The sequence below is a fragment of the Lepus europaeus genome, chromosome 2 (genome assembly GCF_033115175.1).
Source record: "Lepus europaeus isolate LE1 chromosome 2, mLepTim1.pri, whole genome shotgun sequence".
NCBI classification, from domain to species: Eukaryota; Metazoa; Chordata; class Mammalia; order Lagomorpha; family Leporidae; genus Lepus; species Lepus europaeus.
Window position 1 is genome coordinate 126,512,939 of NC_084828.1, and position 15,444 is coordinate 126,528,382.

General features: G+C 38.8%; 1 long non-coding RNA gene across 3 annotated transcripts in view; it reads right to left on the reverse strand.

Annotated features, from left to right (window-relative positions):
• Nucleotides 1-15,444, reverse strand: part of LOC133774852 (uncharacterized) — a 294,451-nt gene that overhangs the window by 100,828 nt on the left and 178,179 nt on the right. Inside the window, exon 5 of one of the 3 annotated variants that reach the window (XR_009868174.1) lies at nucleotides 2,689-2,741. The exons of the other annotated variants lie outside the window; for them this stretch is intronic. This is a non-coding gene — a long non-coding RNA (uncharacterized LOC133774852). Of the gene's footprint in view, nucleotides 1-2,688; nucleotides 2,742-15,444 lie in introns of those variants that run through there. 3 annotated transcript variants of the gene reach the window in all.

Genomic DNA, 15,444 nt, shown 5'->3' on the forward strand with positions numbered 1-15,444 from the left:
CTGTTCAACCATCTGTAGTGAGATGGATGATTTCTGTCACTGAATCTGTATTGCAGACAGGGAAAGAGGAAGAATAAAGTGCAGTAAGTTTTTGCTAGTTGAGCAACACTTCACCTAGTATACTCTAACTACATTCTACTGGCCAGAATGCATCATGTGGATACTTTTAACCGAACAAGTTGAAAAATGTGTATTTTTAACTGAGAACACTGCTTCCCTAAAACAAAATTTAATAGTGTCTGCCACATAACCACACACAAAATATGGTATTCCTTTAAAGAGAGATTGTTCGGCTCAACCAGAGACCTGCTGGATGAGAATCTGTAGGGATGCAGCTCATAAGACGCCATCTGCATTGGAGGTTTTTCTACATACTAGAGTTAGAGAGCTCTCAGTGTAAACTTGAATTCCTGTGGAGGCCAGGGAGTCACACAAAGGAGTGCACACAGCAAGTTCACAGAATATAGTAAGGAATGCAGGAACTATGGGACACGTGACCCAACCAATGGAGGCTGACACTGCCTAGCGCTTTGCTTACAGTCATGACAAGGCCATTTGATCCTGGATTTGCAGGGTTTTTTTTTATTATTTCTTTCAAGGAAAGATGCAAATCCACATTTTAATAAATGTATGATTTTTAAATGCTGACAAGCAGCTTTTAAATATTTGAAGTTTTTTTTCAATAAATGCTTAAAAAGCTGGACTTTTGCCTGCTAAAACAAGTGAATGCAGACACTAAGGTTACACAACTTATAAAAATTAGTAAAAAATGGTCCTCAGTCTAAATGTAAAATTAAAAACTGTAAAATTTCTAGAAGATAACATAGGTTAAAATCTAATTAACATTGAATTTGATGATAACTTGTTAAATATACCAAAGTCATGATTCATGAGTAACATAATTATTAACTGGACTTTATTATAATGAAAACTTCTCTGAGAAAGTCAGTATGTATATAATGAGAAAACAAGTCACAGGAAGAAAATATTTCTAAAGAAACATCTGAGAAAAGACTGTTATCCAAAATATACAAAAAATTCTTAAACCTCAACTTAAAACAAACAATGTGATTTAAAAATGGGCCAAAGAAATAACCAGATACTCTACTAAAATATATACACATGGCAAGTAAACATGTGAAAAATGTTCCATAACAATTTCATTAAGGAACCACAAGTTAAAATAACAATAAGTCACTACTACACAACTACCAGAATATCAAAAGTCCAAAACACTGACAACACCAGTGCTGATAAGGATATGGAGCACAGGAACTCTCATTCATTGATGAACAGAATAAAAAATGAACCCACTGGAAAACAGTTGGGCAGTTTCTTACAAAACCATATAATCCAGCAAATATGCTCCATGGTATTTACTCAAAAGACTTGAAAACTTATGTTTGCATAAAAACCTGAACATGGACTGATTCATAAGCTTTATCTAGAATCAAAATTGAGAAGTAACCAAGATGTTTCAGAAGGAGAATAGATAAAATACTGTAAACCAGACCATGAAATAGTATTCAGCACTAAAAAGAAACGAACTACCAAACCATGAAAACACATGGATGAACCTTAAATGTATATTGTTAAATGAAAAAACTCCTTTTGTAAAGGCCACATACTATAAGATGCAAATATATGTCATTATGAACAAGACAACTATGGAAAAAGAATGGTTACCAGGGTTAGTAGGGTTGAAAGGAACTTATGAATGGGCAGAGCACAGAGTTGTTCTCCGGCAGTGAGTCAGGTCTGTACTATAGTGGTAGATGCCTGCTATTTTACATGTGTAAAAATTCATAGAATGTGCGACACCAAGAATGGACCCTAAAGTGAACTATGACTTTTAGGAAATAATGATGCGTCAGTATAAATTTGTAGACTGTAACAGGTGTACTGTTGTGATACAATCACCTGCAGTACAGATATCTGTAGGTTACCCATAGCGGGAGAGACTATGTATGTGGGGGGATAGCAGGTATACTTTCCACTCCATTTTACTGTAAACCTAAAACTTCCTTAAAATTGTATCTATTTTTAATGTACATTTAAAGTACTGTGTATGGGTAATCAAAATCAGATCTGCAGGTATAAACTGATAAATTTTGGAGAAAAAGAGATATTAAAGTTTATAAACTTCATATGTTATAGTTCTCAAATTTTAGCCTTAAGAGATATTATCACTTATGGAATAGTAATATGAGCAAAATTTATTGAAACTTTAAAAAGATTGTCTTACTTCCCATTAGCACAAGGCAGTATTTGTCCCCACACAACACCCTCTAACAAAGATCTGTTAGAGACAAGTAAATGTTTCAACTTAAAAATACATACTTCTGTTTAAAATGTATGTGGGTCAGGAGCAAAGCAGAAATAGTAAGAGACAGCGTTGGCCCTTCAACTCTCTGAGCTCAGACTTGTTAAGGAGGAAGGTTATCCAGAGATGGAGTTTTGTGGAGTAATACATACTTAACATAATGCATTCAGGTCCACTCAAATACAGAACGTCTGACTGCCAAGGCACATTTAACCTCTACAGCATATAGCCTTCCCAGTGCAACATTTATCTGACCTGCAGAAAGTCTAACAATTTGATTATGTGTTGTTTTTCATAGAGACAATTGATTTAGTTATAGGTATAAACATTTGTACACTACATGCACATACCTTCCTAAGAACTGGATCGTATTTTCCAATAGGCAGCCACCATAGTTTAATTTTGCTTCTTGATAAACCTTATATGAATGGAAGAAAATAATTTTAGAGCCTGCTGTGTCTGAATTCTTTCACCAACCAAAATGTTTTTTAAAAGATTTATTTATTTATTTATTTATTTAAATGGCAGTGTGACAGAGAGAAAAAGAGACAGAGACAGAGAGATAGCAAGATCTTCCATCCACTGGTTCACTCCACAAATGGCTGCTACAGGAGCCTGGAATTCCATCTGGATCTCCCACGTAGGTGGCAGATCTATTGCTTTCCTAGATACATGAGCAGGAGCTGGATTGGAGGCAAAACAGCCAGGACTGGAACCCATGCCTTGATATGGGATGCCAGCATTGCAAGCAGTGGCTTAATGCTGCACTAAAATGCTGGCCTCAACCAAAATGTTTTTGAATGCTCATTCATGCTCTCGCATGTATCAAGATCATTCTTCTTGCATACTCAGTAGTATGAACATAGCACCACTTATTCACCCATCTTCTTGTTGATGGACGTTAGGTTGTTTCCAGTTCTTTACTAAGGAAGCTTCTGTGGGCACTCATTAACATGCCCTTTTCTAGACATACATTTTCATAGCTTTCAGGTTAATGCCTGGGAGTAGAACTGCTAGGTCCTAGGACAGTTGCAAATTTGATTCAATAAGGAATTGCCAATTGTTTTCCAGAGAGATGTTACCATTTTACCCTCCTATTCACATTATTTTAATTCCTTCTCATCCTCATCAACTACTCTGCTGGGGGCAAAACTGCACCTCATTTTGACTTTCATTTGCATTTCCCTTCTGACTAATGATGCCAAGCAGATTTTCTTGCAGTTACTGGCGATTTGTGTTCCTTCCTTTTGTAAGTTTCTGTTCAAATCTTTTGCTCATTTTAATTGGGTCGACTGCCTTCTTAGCATTGATTTAGTGTCTTTTTTACTTATTGAGTGCAAGATTTTTGTCTGATATATGTGTTGCAAGTATTATTGCCCAGTCTATGGCTTGCCTTTCATTTTTAGCAATGTCTTACAAAAAGCAGAGGTTATTGATTTTGGATAATTTCAATTTATTCATTTTATTCTAGGATATTTACATTTTTAATTTTTATCTGTAAGTCTATAATCCATACCTAAACATTGTATATGAATGATATGCATGAAGTCACAGCCAGTTATTTTTTATACATTTATTCAGCTCCTTCAGTATTATTTCTCGAAATTTTCCCATTGAAATTACTTAATGCCTTTGTTGAAAAAAGTCTACCGACTTTAAATGGTAAATATATTTCTAATCTCTATTCTACTACATTGGCCTGCTTTTCCATTGTTGTACTACTATCACATATTGTTAATTATCACTGCGTTATAGTATGCCTTGATGTCAAGAGGTATAAGTCCTCTAATCCTCTTTCCTTCACCAGGTTTTTTGTTTATTCTTTTTTTAATTTTAAAATAAATTAAAAGATTTTATTTATTTGAGAGGTAGAGCTACAGACACAGAGAGGGAGAGACAGACAGAAAGGTCTTCTATCTACTGGTTCACTTCCCAAAAGGCTGCAATAGCCAGACCTAAGCTAATCAAAAGCCTGGAGCCAGGAGCTTCCTCTGGGTCTCCCACGTGGGTACAGGGACCCAAGCACTTGGGCCTTCTTCCACTGCCTTCCCATGTCATAAGCAGGGAGCTGGATCAGAAGAAGAGCAGCCAGGACATGAATGGAACCCAAATGAGATGCTGGCACACAGAAGAGGCTTAGCCTACTGTGCTACAGCACCAGCCCCTCAAAATAAATTTTAAAATGACCTTGTAAATAACTATTAAAAAATGCCTACAAATTTTTTAAATGGCATTGTATTGAAACATATATCACTTTTAAACCTTATATACTTACAAATAAAATTAAACATGTGCACAATTTTTACACAGTAAAGTGACAAGATATTTTTCAGAGAAATTTTAGGAAATCTAAATAATCGGAAGCATGTAATATTTTAAAATACATTTTAGACAAAGAATGGTAAATCACAGAGCAGTGACAATATGAAGGAGGTCAACTAAAGGCCAGGAAACTGTGGAATGCTCATATAGGGGAAGAATGTAGTGGAGCCAGGTTTGCTGCAGATCCCTCTGGTGTCTGGCTCTGGGCAGATAAAGCTGTCTCTCATAAGGGAAGATTTACATTCTGCCTTTAGGTAGACGGATGAAAAGAACAGAAAGTCCTTCTGCTTTCTAACCTTCTACAGCTCAATAATCCTTCGTACTTAAGGGGGAAATATTATGATTTCCTTTAGTGTCTTCATCCATGATGTCAGCACTTGCATGGAACATACATTTGGGTAAATATTTACAATGAATATATAAATGAAATAAATCTGATTTCTATTTTCCCAACTTTCCCTAGATTCTGTAATTACCAACTCCAAAGCCAAATTAACTCCCTGTTTTCCCATTTTAACTCCTTTTAAATTTTTTTTTTTGCTACATGTGACAGTTGACACCCCTCCTTCTTGATCTCTTCTGTTTCTTAAGCTTTTCCCTCTTTCCACATTATCATATCTCCTTCAAATTGTCCTATTCCTCACCTTTCCTTCAGCGTGTTCATCAGACCTTTTTAACAATTCCTAAGATTAATCCAATTTGCAGTTTAAAATTGTTCTCAGGGATCAGACTGCTGGCATTTCATACAGAATTTATAAGTCAAGCTACCCAGTAGCCCAATGGATTGTGATTACAAATCACCTTTGAGGGCTGGCACTGTGGCTCACTTGGCTAATCCTCCACCTGTGGCGCCGGCACCCCAGATTCTAGTCCCAGTCAGGGAGCCAGACTCTGTCCCAGCTGCTCCTCTTCCAGTCCAGCTCTCTGCTGTGGCCCGGGGGAGGGGGGGCAGCAGAGGATGGCCCACGTGCTCCTGGCTTTGGATTGGCACAGCACCGGCCCTAGCCGCCATTAGGGGAGTGAACCAACGGAAGGAAGACCTTTTTCTGTCTCTCTCTCTCACTGTCTATAACTCTACCTGTCAAATAAAAAGAAAGAAAGAAACCACCTTTGAAACTCTGAAAGACCTGCCACTTCCATGGTTTTACCCTGGTGCACAGACTCTGCACAGAAGTCCTGGGAAGGATTTCTAACTCTACATTCCTAGCCAGTACAATAGGCCTTGATTGCCTATGAGTGTTATTCTGAATACCGTAATGTCATGTGGAATTTGACATATCAAAAATCAAGAATTTGTGATGGGTGTGGCCAGAGAGCTCTGTTCTTTTTTTAGGCATGGAAAGCCAAGACACTCTGGAAAAAAAAAAAATCCTAAATGAAAGATCTCTGCAAGTAAGGTCCCAGTGGAAAGAACAGGCCATCAAAGAAGGAGGTACCCTTCTCTGAAGGGAGGAGAGAACTTCCACTTTGACCATGGCCTTATCTAAATAAGATCAGAGTTGGCGACCTCAAAAGGCTTCCATAGCCTTGGCAACTCATGACAAGACCCTAGGGTGATTACTGATGCCATAAACAAGAGTGTCAATTTGTTAAGTCAACAACAGGAGTCACTGTGCACTTACTCCTCATGTAGGATCTCTGTCCTTAATGTGTTGTACAATGTAAATTAATGCTATAACTAGTACTCAAACAGTACTTTACACTTTATGTTCTGTGTGGGTACAAACTGTTGAAATCTTTACTTAATATATACTAAATTGATCTTCTGTATATAAAGATAATTTAAAATGAATCTTGATGTGAATGAAAAGGGAGAGGGAGCAGGAGAGGGGAGGGTTGCAGGTGGGAGGGAAGTTATGGGGGGTGGGGGAAGCCACTGTAATCCAAAATCTGTACTTTGGAAATTTATATTTATTAAATAAAGGTTAAAAATAAAAAAATAAAAACTATTTTCTCCATAAAATTTTTTGTTCGTTCAAATCCCATGGTTTGTCAATGACCATGCACTTCTGACGGTACTTAACTTTCTAACATATGCCTTCCTTGTTTTTCAGAGACTATCACAGTAAGGCAGGACCTACAATCTGATGGCTTCACTATTTCAGTGATCTCTCATTGGAAATGATTCTCTCTTCAAACCTCTTCTTGAATTTTCAGTATGCTAGGAATAAAATCTCTTAAGGCTTACAAGACTGTCTGATCTGGCCCCCAATTCCCTTCCCTAAATCTTATATTATAATTAATCTCCTTGATATCTCATAAATCTTGTGCTTTCCCCTTGACAGTCTATCACTATTTTCTTTGTTTTTTAAGATTTATTTATTTATTTATTTGAAAGGCAGAGTTACAGAGAAGCAGAGGCAGAGAAAAAGGGAGACAGAGAGAGAGAGAGAGAGCTAGTTCACTCCCCAGATGGATGCAATGGCTGGTGTTGGACTGATCCAAAGCCAGGAGCCAGGAACTTCCTCTAGGTCTCCCACGTAGGTGCAGGGCCCAAGGACCTGGGCCATCTTTTACCTATTTCCCAGGCCATAGCAGAGAGATGGATAGGAAGTGGAGCAGCTGGGACTCGAACCAGCACCCATATGGGATGCCGGCACTACAGGTTGTGGCTTTACCTGCTAAGATACAGTGCTGGCCCCACCAGTCTATCACCATTGTCATTAAACTATTTCCTTGTAAAGTTATGTGGTTTTTTTTTTTGGACAGGCAGAATGGACAGTGAGAGAGAGAAACAGAGAGAAATGTCTTCCTTTTCCGTTGGTTCACCCCCCAATGGCCACTGCGGTCAGCGCACCACACTGATTCGAAGCCAAGAGCCAGGTGCTTCTCCTGGTCTCCCATGTGGTGCAGGGCCCAAGCACTTGGGCCATCCTCCATTGCACTCCCAGGCCACAGCAGAGAGCTGGCCTGGAAGAGGAGCAACTGGGACAGAATCAGGTGCCCCGACCAGGACTAGAATCCGGTGTGCTGGGGCCACAGGCGGAGGATTAACCTATTGGGCCGAGGTGTCGGCCAGTTATGTGTTTTATATTTACCTCCACCACAATCACATCTACCTATGAAAGTGATGATTGCATCATTTAATGTATCTTTAGACTCACAAATTAGCACAGCAGTTTGAAATCATAGCCAATATATATTTGTGAAGAAATGGATGCAAATACTAGAACATTATTTTTAAAAATTGAACAGATTTGGTTAAATATAGCTTATATTAAAAAGACATGAATAATAGAGTGAAAATTCTGCTATGAAAACAGATGACAAAGAAACCATTCATTAATACCACAATTCAATAGAGGTCTTGTTTCCTCCTATAATATCATTAATTGTTGCTCCTGCCACAGACTTTGTTATTTCAGGATTTCACAAGAAGAGCACTCCCTAACACCTCCTATTTGACACTAACATTCTAATGTCTCACTTTATTACTGAGACACAAAACAGCTGGAGGGAGGAATTAGCAATGTCAAATAAAACATGATTTTTATTCATATTTTTAATATTTTTAAAATAAAATGAAGAAAAGCTAATGGAAATACAAGCCAGCAAAATATACAATTTTGACTATGTGTGCCAATGCAAAAGGAAATTGGTGTTGATCTATTTATTTATTGTTAATGCAATAAACAGAAATGCCAGAGCTAAAACTCCTGTGGCCCAGTCCTAGTTGGACAGATTCCACCAGGTCCTTTCCTTCCATCTTTTTGGTTAACAGAACTTTCTAAATGCAACTTCATACTTACTGAGTAAACACATAATACGTTATGTGTGCATCAGTTTCTTCATCAGTAAAAGTGGGTAATACTAGTACCTCGCTTACTGAATATATTAAGATCATGCCTCTAAATTGTTCATCCTAGTACTGAGCACACCGAATCAATCACTATCAGCTAACTATGGTTATATAACTCCCTAGGAATAGAAATTTTCTTGGCATCAAATTCCAGTACCAATAACCAGTACTATCAGAAGTTCTCCAGGTAAACCTGACATTTTTATCTGCTATATGAACTCATCAGAACCATTTGCAGAATTATCATTTAGTTCCTTTCACACCAGGCACTGCTCCTTTGTTAAGATCAATAAGTTGCTCAAATTAGTGCCAACACACAGTTTTAATTTTAGTTTTGTAGGGTCCTATTTCAAGCCTTCCATATTTGCAAACTCAGGTCTGTTACCACTCAAATATGAATAACAGCTTGATATCTGTCATTAGGACAAGAAATTTTCCCTTATACTTATAATGCTTACAATGTAAGTGACTGAATTCCCAAGTCACTGTTGGATGTAGACTCTGTTACAAACATTCTTTATCACAGCAGTTTCCAACCCTGCTTCTTTGCCACTTCTCAACTTGGACATCTGGCTACTATCTAATACAATTATAGAATAGTTTTCACTGTTACTAGACTTTCAGTTCACTCTCTAGCATAGCAGAGCCAAGCACTAAGGAGACTATCCAAGACAGAATGATAAATGCCTTTCCTTCTGATGATGTGTATATAACCCATTCTAACTGAAAGTGGGGGGAACAATATCCTAGGCCCTTAAATATGAATTGTCAACTCCAACTACCTCTTTTCACAACAATCACACATATTATCTCAATTCCCAACACATGATATTCCAAAACAAAGACCATGAGATGAGGCCATCATTGAGGGCAATGACCCTTGACAACACCAAGGACTTCTCCAGGACACAGTTTATTGGCAATGATAAGGGACAAGAGCCAGAAATCACTTCTTGGTTCAGCAAGCACAAAAACCTGAAGATAAGCCCAAATGAAAGTTTGAACTGAAATAGGAGTTTCTTTCATCTGGAATTATTTACATAGAATAGGCCAACCCCCAAACATGACAGCTACAACATGTAAAAGTCCAAGTATACTATTTTGAGAATTTAGTCAGGCTCTTTTGCTCTTCTATTTTGACTCCCCATATTTACCTTAGAAGACCTTACATTAGAGATCCATTTCAGTCTCCTGGCTTCTTCCTCTGTAATCTTTGATAATGGCCTACTTTTTGCCTACAGTTTCAAATACTGCTGATGGCAAGAGTTTTTCTGCCTTTTCCCCCATATTCTACAAGCCACATTAGATTACTAAGTCCTCCCAAACCAGAGAAAGCAAAAAGACCCCATGAACATCCTTTTTTCCTACATAGGTTATTTTTGTAAGATTTTACTCTTGCAAATACAACAGTGTAAACAACCATGGAAAACTTACTGAGTATGGCATTGATATAAGAATTGAACTAAAGCAATAAAAAAAGGAAGGAAGGAAGGAAGGAAAGAAGGGAGGGAAGGAGGGGGGAGAGAGGGAGGAAGGGAGGGGGAAGAAAAAGAGAAAGAAAGAAAAGAAGAAAGAGAGAAAGGAAGAAAGAAAAAGAAAATACAAGGGTATTTCAAAAAATTGATGGAGGGATGTATGTACAACCTAGGGTTAGGACACTCACTCTCATCCCTCATTAGAGTGCCTGTGTTTTATGCGTACTCAACTCCTGACTCCAGCTTCCTGCTAATACAGACTCCAGGAGATGTTTGGGGTGATTGGATATCTTCTACTCACATGGGAGACTTTAATATAGTTCTAGGTGCCTGACTTTGGCCCTAGCTAGGGGCCATTGTGGGTGACTGAGAAGTGAATCAGTGGTTGGGAGTTCTTTCTCTGTCAACCCAACTTTCTCTTTTTCTCTGTGTGTCAAATAAATAACTATAAAAAATCTTTAAATTTTTATGGATAAATTAAATTAAGGATGTTTGTTTTTCCTTAAGCTTTTTGAATTCCCTTATATTTTCCTGCTTTGTTCTAGTAATCATTGAAATATGCTTATCTCCTGCTTTCCCATGCACATCCATAGGAAGCTGGATCAGAAGCGGGGCAGCCAGGATGCAAACTGGCACTCTGATATGAGATGCCAGAGTTAGAAGCAACAGCTAACCCACTGTACCACAATGCTAGCGCTTATTCTTAACCATAAATAACAAGCATACTCTTTTTTTTTTTTCAGTTTCAGGAATTTTTTTATTTACAGAGTTACAGAGAGAGACAGAGACAGATATCTTCCATCTGCTGGTTCACTCCCCAAATAACTGCAAAGGCCAACACTGAGCCAGGAGCTTTATCCAGGACTCCCACATGTGCCCAGAGACTTGGGTCATCTTCTGCTGCCTTCCCAGGCACATTAGCAGAGAGCTGGATAGAAAGTAGAGCAGCTGGGACTTGAACTGGCATGCCAGGTGGTGGCTTACCCATCTATACCACAAAGCCAACCCCTTGTATAAGTTTTGAACAAAGGTTTATATCTAATACAGTAATTAGAACAACAAATTTTCTGTACAAAATAATTTTTCACATTTTCTCTCTTGTTGGATATTTATTTCTAACTTAGAAGGGTGATGGACCTACATAAAGTAAAAATTAAAATATAATTCCAATTTAGGAATCCAAGCAGCCAGATGGCATTAAAATCTTTGCAGAGTAATATTTACTCCTGCAGTGACAATTCCTCTTGGACTCTTGCAGATAGACACTTGCTTCAAACAAGGTTCCATAAAGCTAGCAGGCTTAATAGTTTGCCCTTAAGAACTAACACTTTGTGTGTCAGCAGCCTAGAAAATGTGACTCCCAATGTCTTGCTAGAAAACAAAAGTAAAATAACTAAACGATAGCCTATTGCTGAATAATACTTTTAATATGATCCCCATCAACATGCTTATGAAATTTAAGGTTATCTGTGTCAACAGGGAGGCTGTAGAAGGTGACGAGTCATTTAGTCTAAGGCAATTCATTCTCCTTCACAGGAAAGTGAAAGCCATCCCAGCCCTGTCAGTCAGTTGCCCTGCCTTGACATCTGGAATGTTGGTGGCATTAGAGATAAATGTGAAGAATGAGGAGGAGGATGACATGTGCTGGCATCATCACAAGTCTTGGAGAAAGGTCAGAAAAGCTAGACGAGAAGCTGTAGTTTGAACATGCATCAGATGGTAGATGTTAAGCTCATTTTTAAACTTTCTTCTTGTTTATTCTTGTGAATAGGGCCTTTTAGTTCTCAAAATTTGAAGTAATCACAATTCCTATCTGTTGGTATCTAAAACTGGTTTTCAATTGGTTAAATATTAAGATATTCAGTAATAACAACAGTGGCATTAAACAAGGACTGTGGATATATTCTTCCTAAAGGAAATAGATACATGAGCCATTTTTCATGAATTCTTCTACCTGGAGTCCTCTCAAACCCTCATGCTCCTTACCTCATTATCCAGGGCAGTAGAGTGTTCTTACCATTCTAAACTCAGATATCAGTGGCCGGTGCTATGGCACAGAAGGTTAAGCCTCCATCTGCAGTGGGCGCTGGTTCAAATCCTGGCTGCTCCACTTCTGATCTAGCTCCCTGCTAATGCTCCAGAGAAAGAAGCAGAGAATGGCTCAAGTGCTTGGGGCCCTGCACCCATGTGGGAGACCTAGAAGAAGCTCCTGGCTCCTTACTTTGGTCTAGCCCAGCCCTGGCTGTTGTGTCCATTTGGGGAGTAAACCAGTGGATAGACGATCTCTCTCTCTCCCTCTCTCTTTCTCTCTCTGTAACTCTTCCAAATAAATAAATAAATCTTTAAAAAAAAAAAACTCAGGCTCCAACACTCTCCTTCCCCAGAGGTTTTCTAGAAGCTAATTCTCTATCTAACTGGAATAAATTGCTCTACACATCCTTCAGGGCTCACAGTAAGGATACTGGCCCCATCTCTTCACTGTGTTTCCATTCCCCCAGCTGTCTTAGCTCACCCTTATTCCAAGATCATTACTCTTGCCTCAAGAAGTCTTCCCATATCCCCATGAAATTTCTTTGAGACCCTCTCAACTTGATGCTGGAGTAAAACATAGATAAGAGACGGTGTTCTAGGGGGCTGAATGGAATTTTCCTGATGCCTAGCTGAGGATCATACATTCTGGTCACAGGACCACCAAAGTCTATGCCATCCATATCACAGCAGGGACTATGGAGAGATGTCAGTTTAAATACCATGTCTAACACTAGTCAGGACTCCATCCTTCCCCACAAGACACTTTAAGAGAAATAGCAACAGGGGCCAGAGCTGTGGTGCAGCAGGTTAATCCTCTGCCTGTGGCTCTAGCATCCCATATGGCCGCCGCCAGTTCTAGTCCCAGCTGCCCCTCTTCCAATCCAGTTTTCTGCTATGGCCTGGGAAGGTAGTGGAGGATGGCTCAAGTGCTTGGGCCCCTGCACCCGCATGGGAGACTGAGAAGAGTCACCTGGCTCCTGGCTTCGGATCGGTGCAGCTCCAGCCATTGTGGCCATCTTGGGAGTGAACCAACAGAAGGAAGACTATTTCTCTGTCTCTCTCTCTAACTGTCTGTAACTCTACCTCTCAAATAAATAAATAAAATCTTTTTAAAAAGAGAGAGAGAGAGAGAAATAGCAACAGAAAAAAAGTCTGCCCTTTGAGTAAGTCAGGATTTGGAAAAAGTCTCATAACTGCACATATACCCTTCCACAGTGATAGGAATGGAAGTAGGTTCCTTTCTTTTCCCAAAATAAAGAAAGAAGATTCTAGGAGTATCACTAATAGCATAACTTGAAAAAAATTATAATATTTTATTTTTCTAGTTTATGTTCTCATACAAAAATACCCAAGACAATAATTCAAATGCAAAAGTAATTTATGAGAGAGATGGAGAAAGTGTTAGACAGAAAGTTAGAATGGGAAAGGTGAACAATGAACTGGAGGTTAATTTCCCTAGAAAAACTGAGTCAGTGTAAAACATATGCCTGAGAATTTTCCTTGATGGGTCAGGAATCTGAGATACTGAGACACTAACTACACTCAGGAAATTATTAAGGGCTGCCAGTGGAGGTGGTGTTAATATGCCAGCACTCTGAGCCTACATCAAGTGATGCAAGGATGACAAACTGGACTGTGGTAGTAAGACGGAAGACTCTTAAAGATAACATGTGCTATGGGGCCAGCATTGTGGTGCAGCGGGTTAAAACCCCAGCCTGCGGTACCACCATCCCATATGGATGCCAGTTCGAGTCCTGGTTGCTCCACTTCCAATCCTGCTAATGTGCCTGGGAAAGCAGTGGAAGATGCCCCAACTCTTTGAGCCCCTGTACCCATGTGGGAGACCCAGAGGAAACTCCTGGCCCCTGACTTTGGATAAGCTCAGCTCCGGCCATTGTGGCCGTTTGGGGAATGAAACAGCAGATGGAAGATCTCTCTTTCTGTCCTGTCTCTAACTCTGTCTATAACTCTGACTTTCAAATAAATAAAATAAATATTTTTAAAAAGATAATGTGTTAAAGTTACAAGATGGGCAGGCTGGGACGCACTGAGGTGATAAGGACAAGGGTATAGGTGAGGCATTATCAACATTTGCTTCATTGATACTATCATTTTTGCACTAAATGTCAGCTGTGTGTCACATTGACATTGCGTATTATCTACATCAGTTTTACCACAAAATAATATGCACAAGGGATTTGAAAAGGTTAATAAAAATGGAATTAAAAGATAACTTTATTTAGTGCATTTTTTTAAAATCCATGCATAATTTTCTCATAAAATACATTTTTCATGAAGTTTTGCAACTTCATGAAGTTTTGCAACTCAGAATAGTTCTGCTAATTTCCTTTAGTCTCAGTTGCAATTCATACATGATTCATTTTTAATTCCTTCACCATATATTTTCAATAAAGAGAATATAAACTGTGGAGTATGAAGAATGTATGGATAACTAGATTTCCACTAAGGTATTACCCAGTAACTAAACATCAGACTGTGTCACCTGTATTCTGGCAGTGACTCAATTGTACTTATAAAATGTTTCACTTCTCAAAATCCACTGATTTTCATTTTGGCTCCTATTATTTTTGGGGATGATACTTCACTGAGAGGAAACTGAATTATATACTGATGGATTTTTTAAGAAATCACTGCTCAGGGCTGTTGGACCTAACATCTCTAAGTCTCATAACTTTCAATTCAATTGTCTCTTCATTTGTGAAGCTCTTCCTTGACTTTCTTTTCCTTTTTCTGTTTTTTTTTTTTGTTTTTTTTTTTTGTTTTTTTTTTTTTTTTACTTGAGAGGGAAAGAGAGGGTGCCCTCTCTGATTCACTCCCTGTAATGAGTTGAGTAGGATTTGTCTCCCCAAAATTTATGTAGCTATTTAACTCTGATGTCTTAATGTTTAATGATCAATGGACTAAGGATAGACTTGATGTAATGATGATGTCTGAGAGAAGGGGCCAGTAGGAAGTCTTTGGATCACTGCAGGTATGCCCTCAGAGTCTGTTTCTTACAAGAGGTTTGATTATTGATCTCAAATTCAGCCTAGTTCTCCCCTTCCCAGCTAATCATGTGATCATGCCTCAGCACCTTCTATGAAGAGTCTCCATCAGATGCCAGACTAGGGAGGCCTCCTGATCCTGTGACCTTGATCTGCTAGCTGAAATAAACCTTTTTTTTCCAAGAAGATATTAATGTAACAAAAAGCAGATTAATACAACATCCAGATGCCTGAAATGGCCATGACTGGGACAGGACCAAAGGTGGGAACCAGGAGCTTAGTACAGGTTTCCCTATGTGTGGCAGGAACCCAATTAATTCAGGCAAAATCACTACCTCCCAGGATCTACATAAGCAGGAAGCCAAAGCCAGGAGTTGAACGCAGGTACTCTGATGCAGTTGTCTTACCCATTAGGCTAAACACTTGCCCCCAACCTTTGAATTTCAATTATTAAAATTATCCAGAGCCTACAGACCTGACAACAATAAC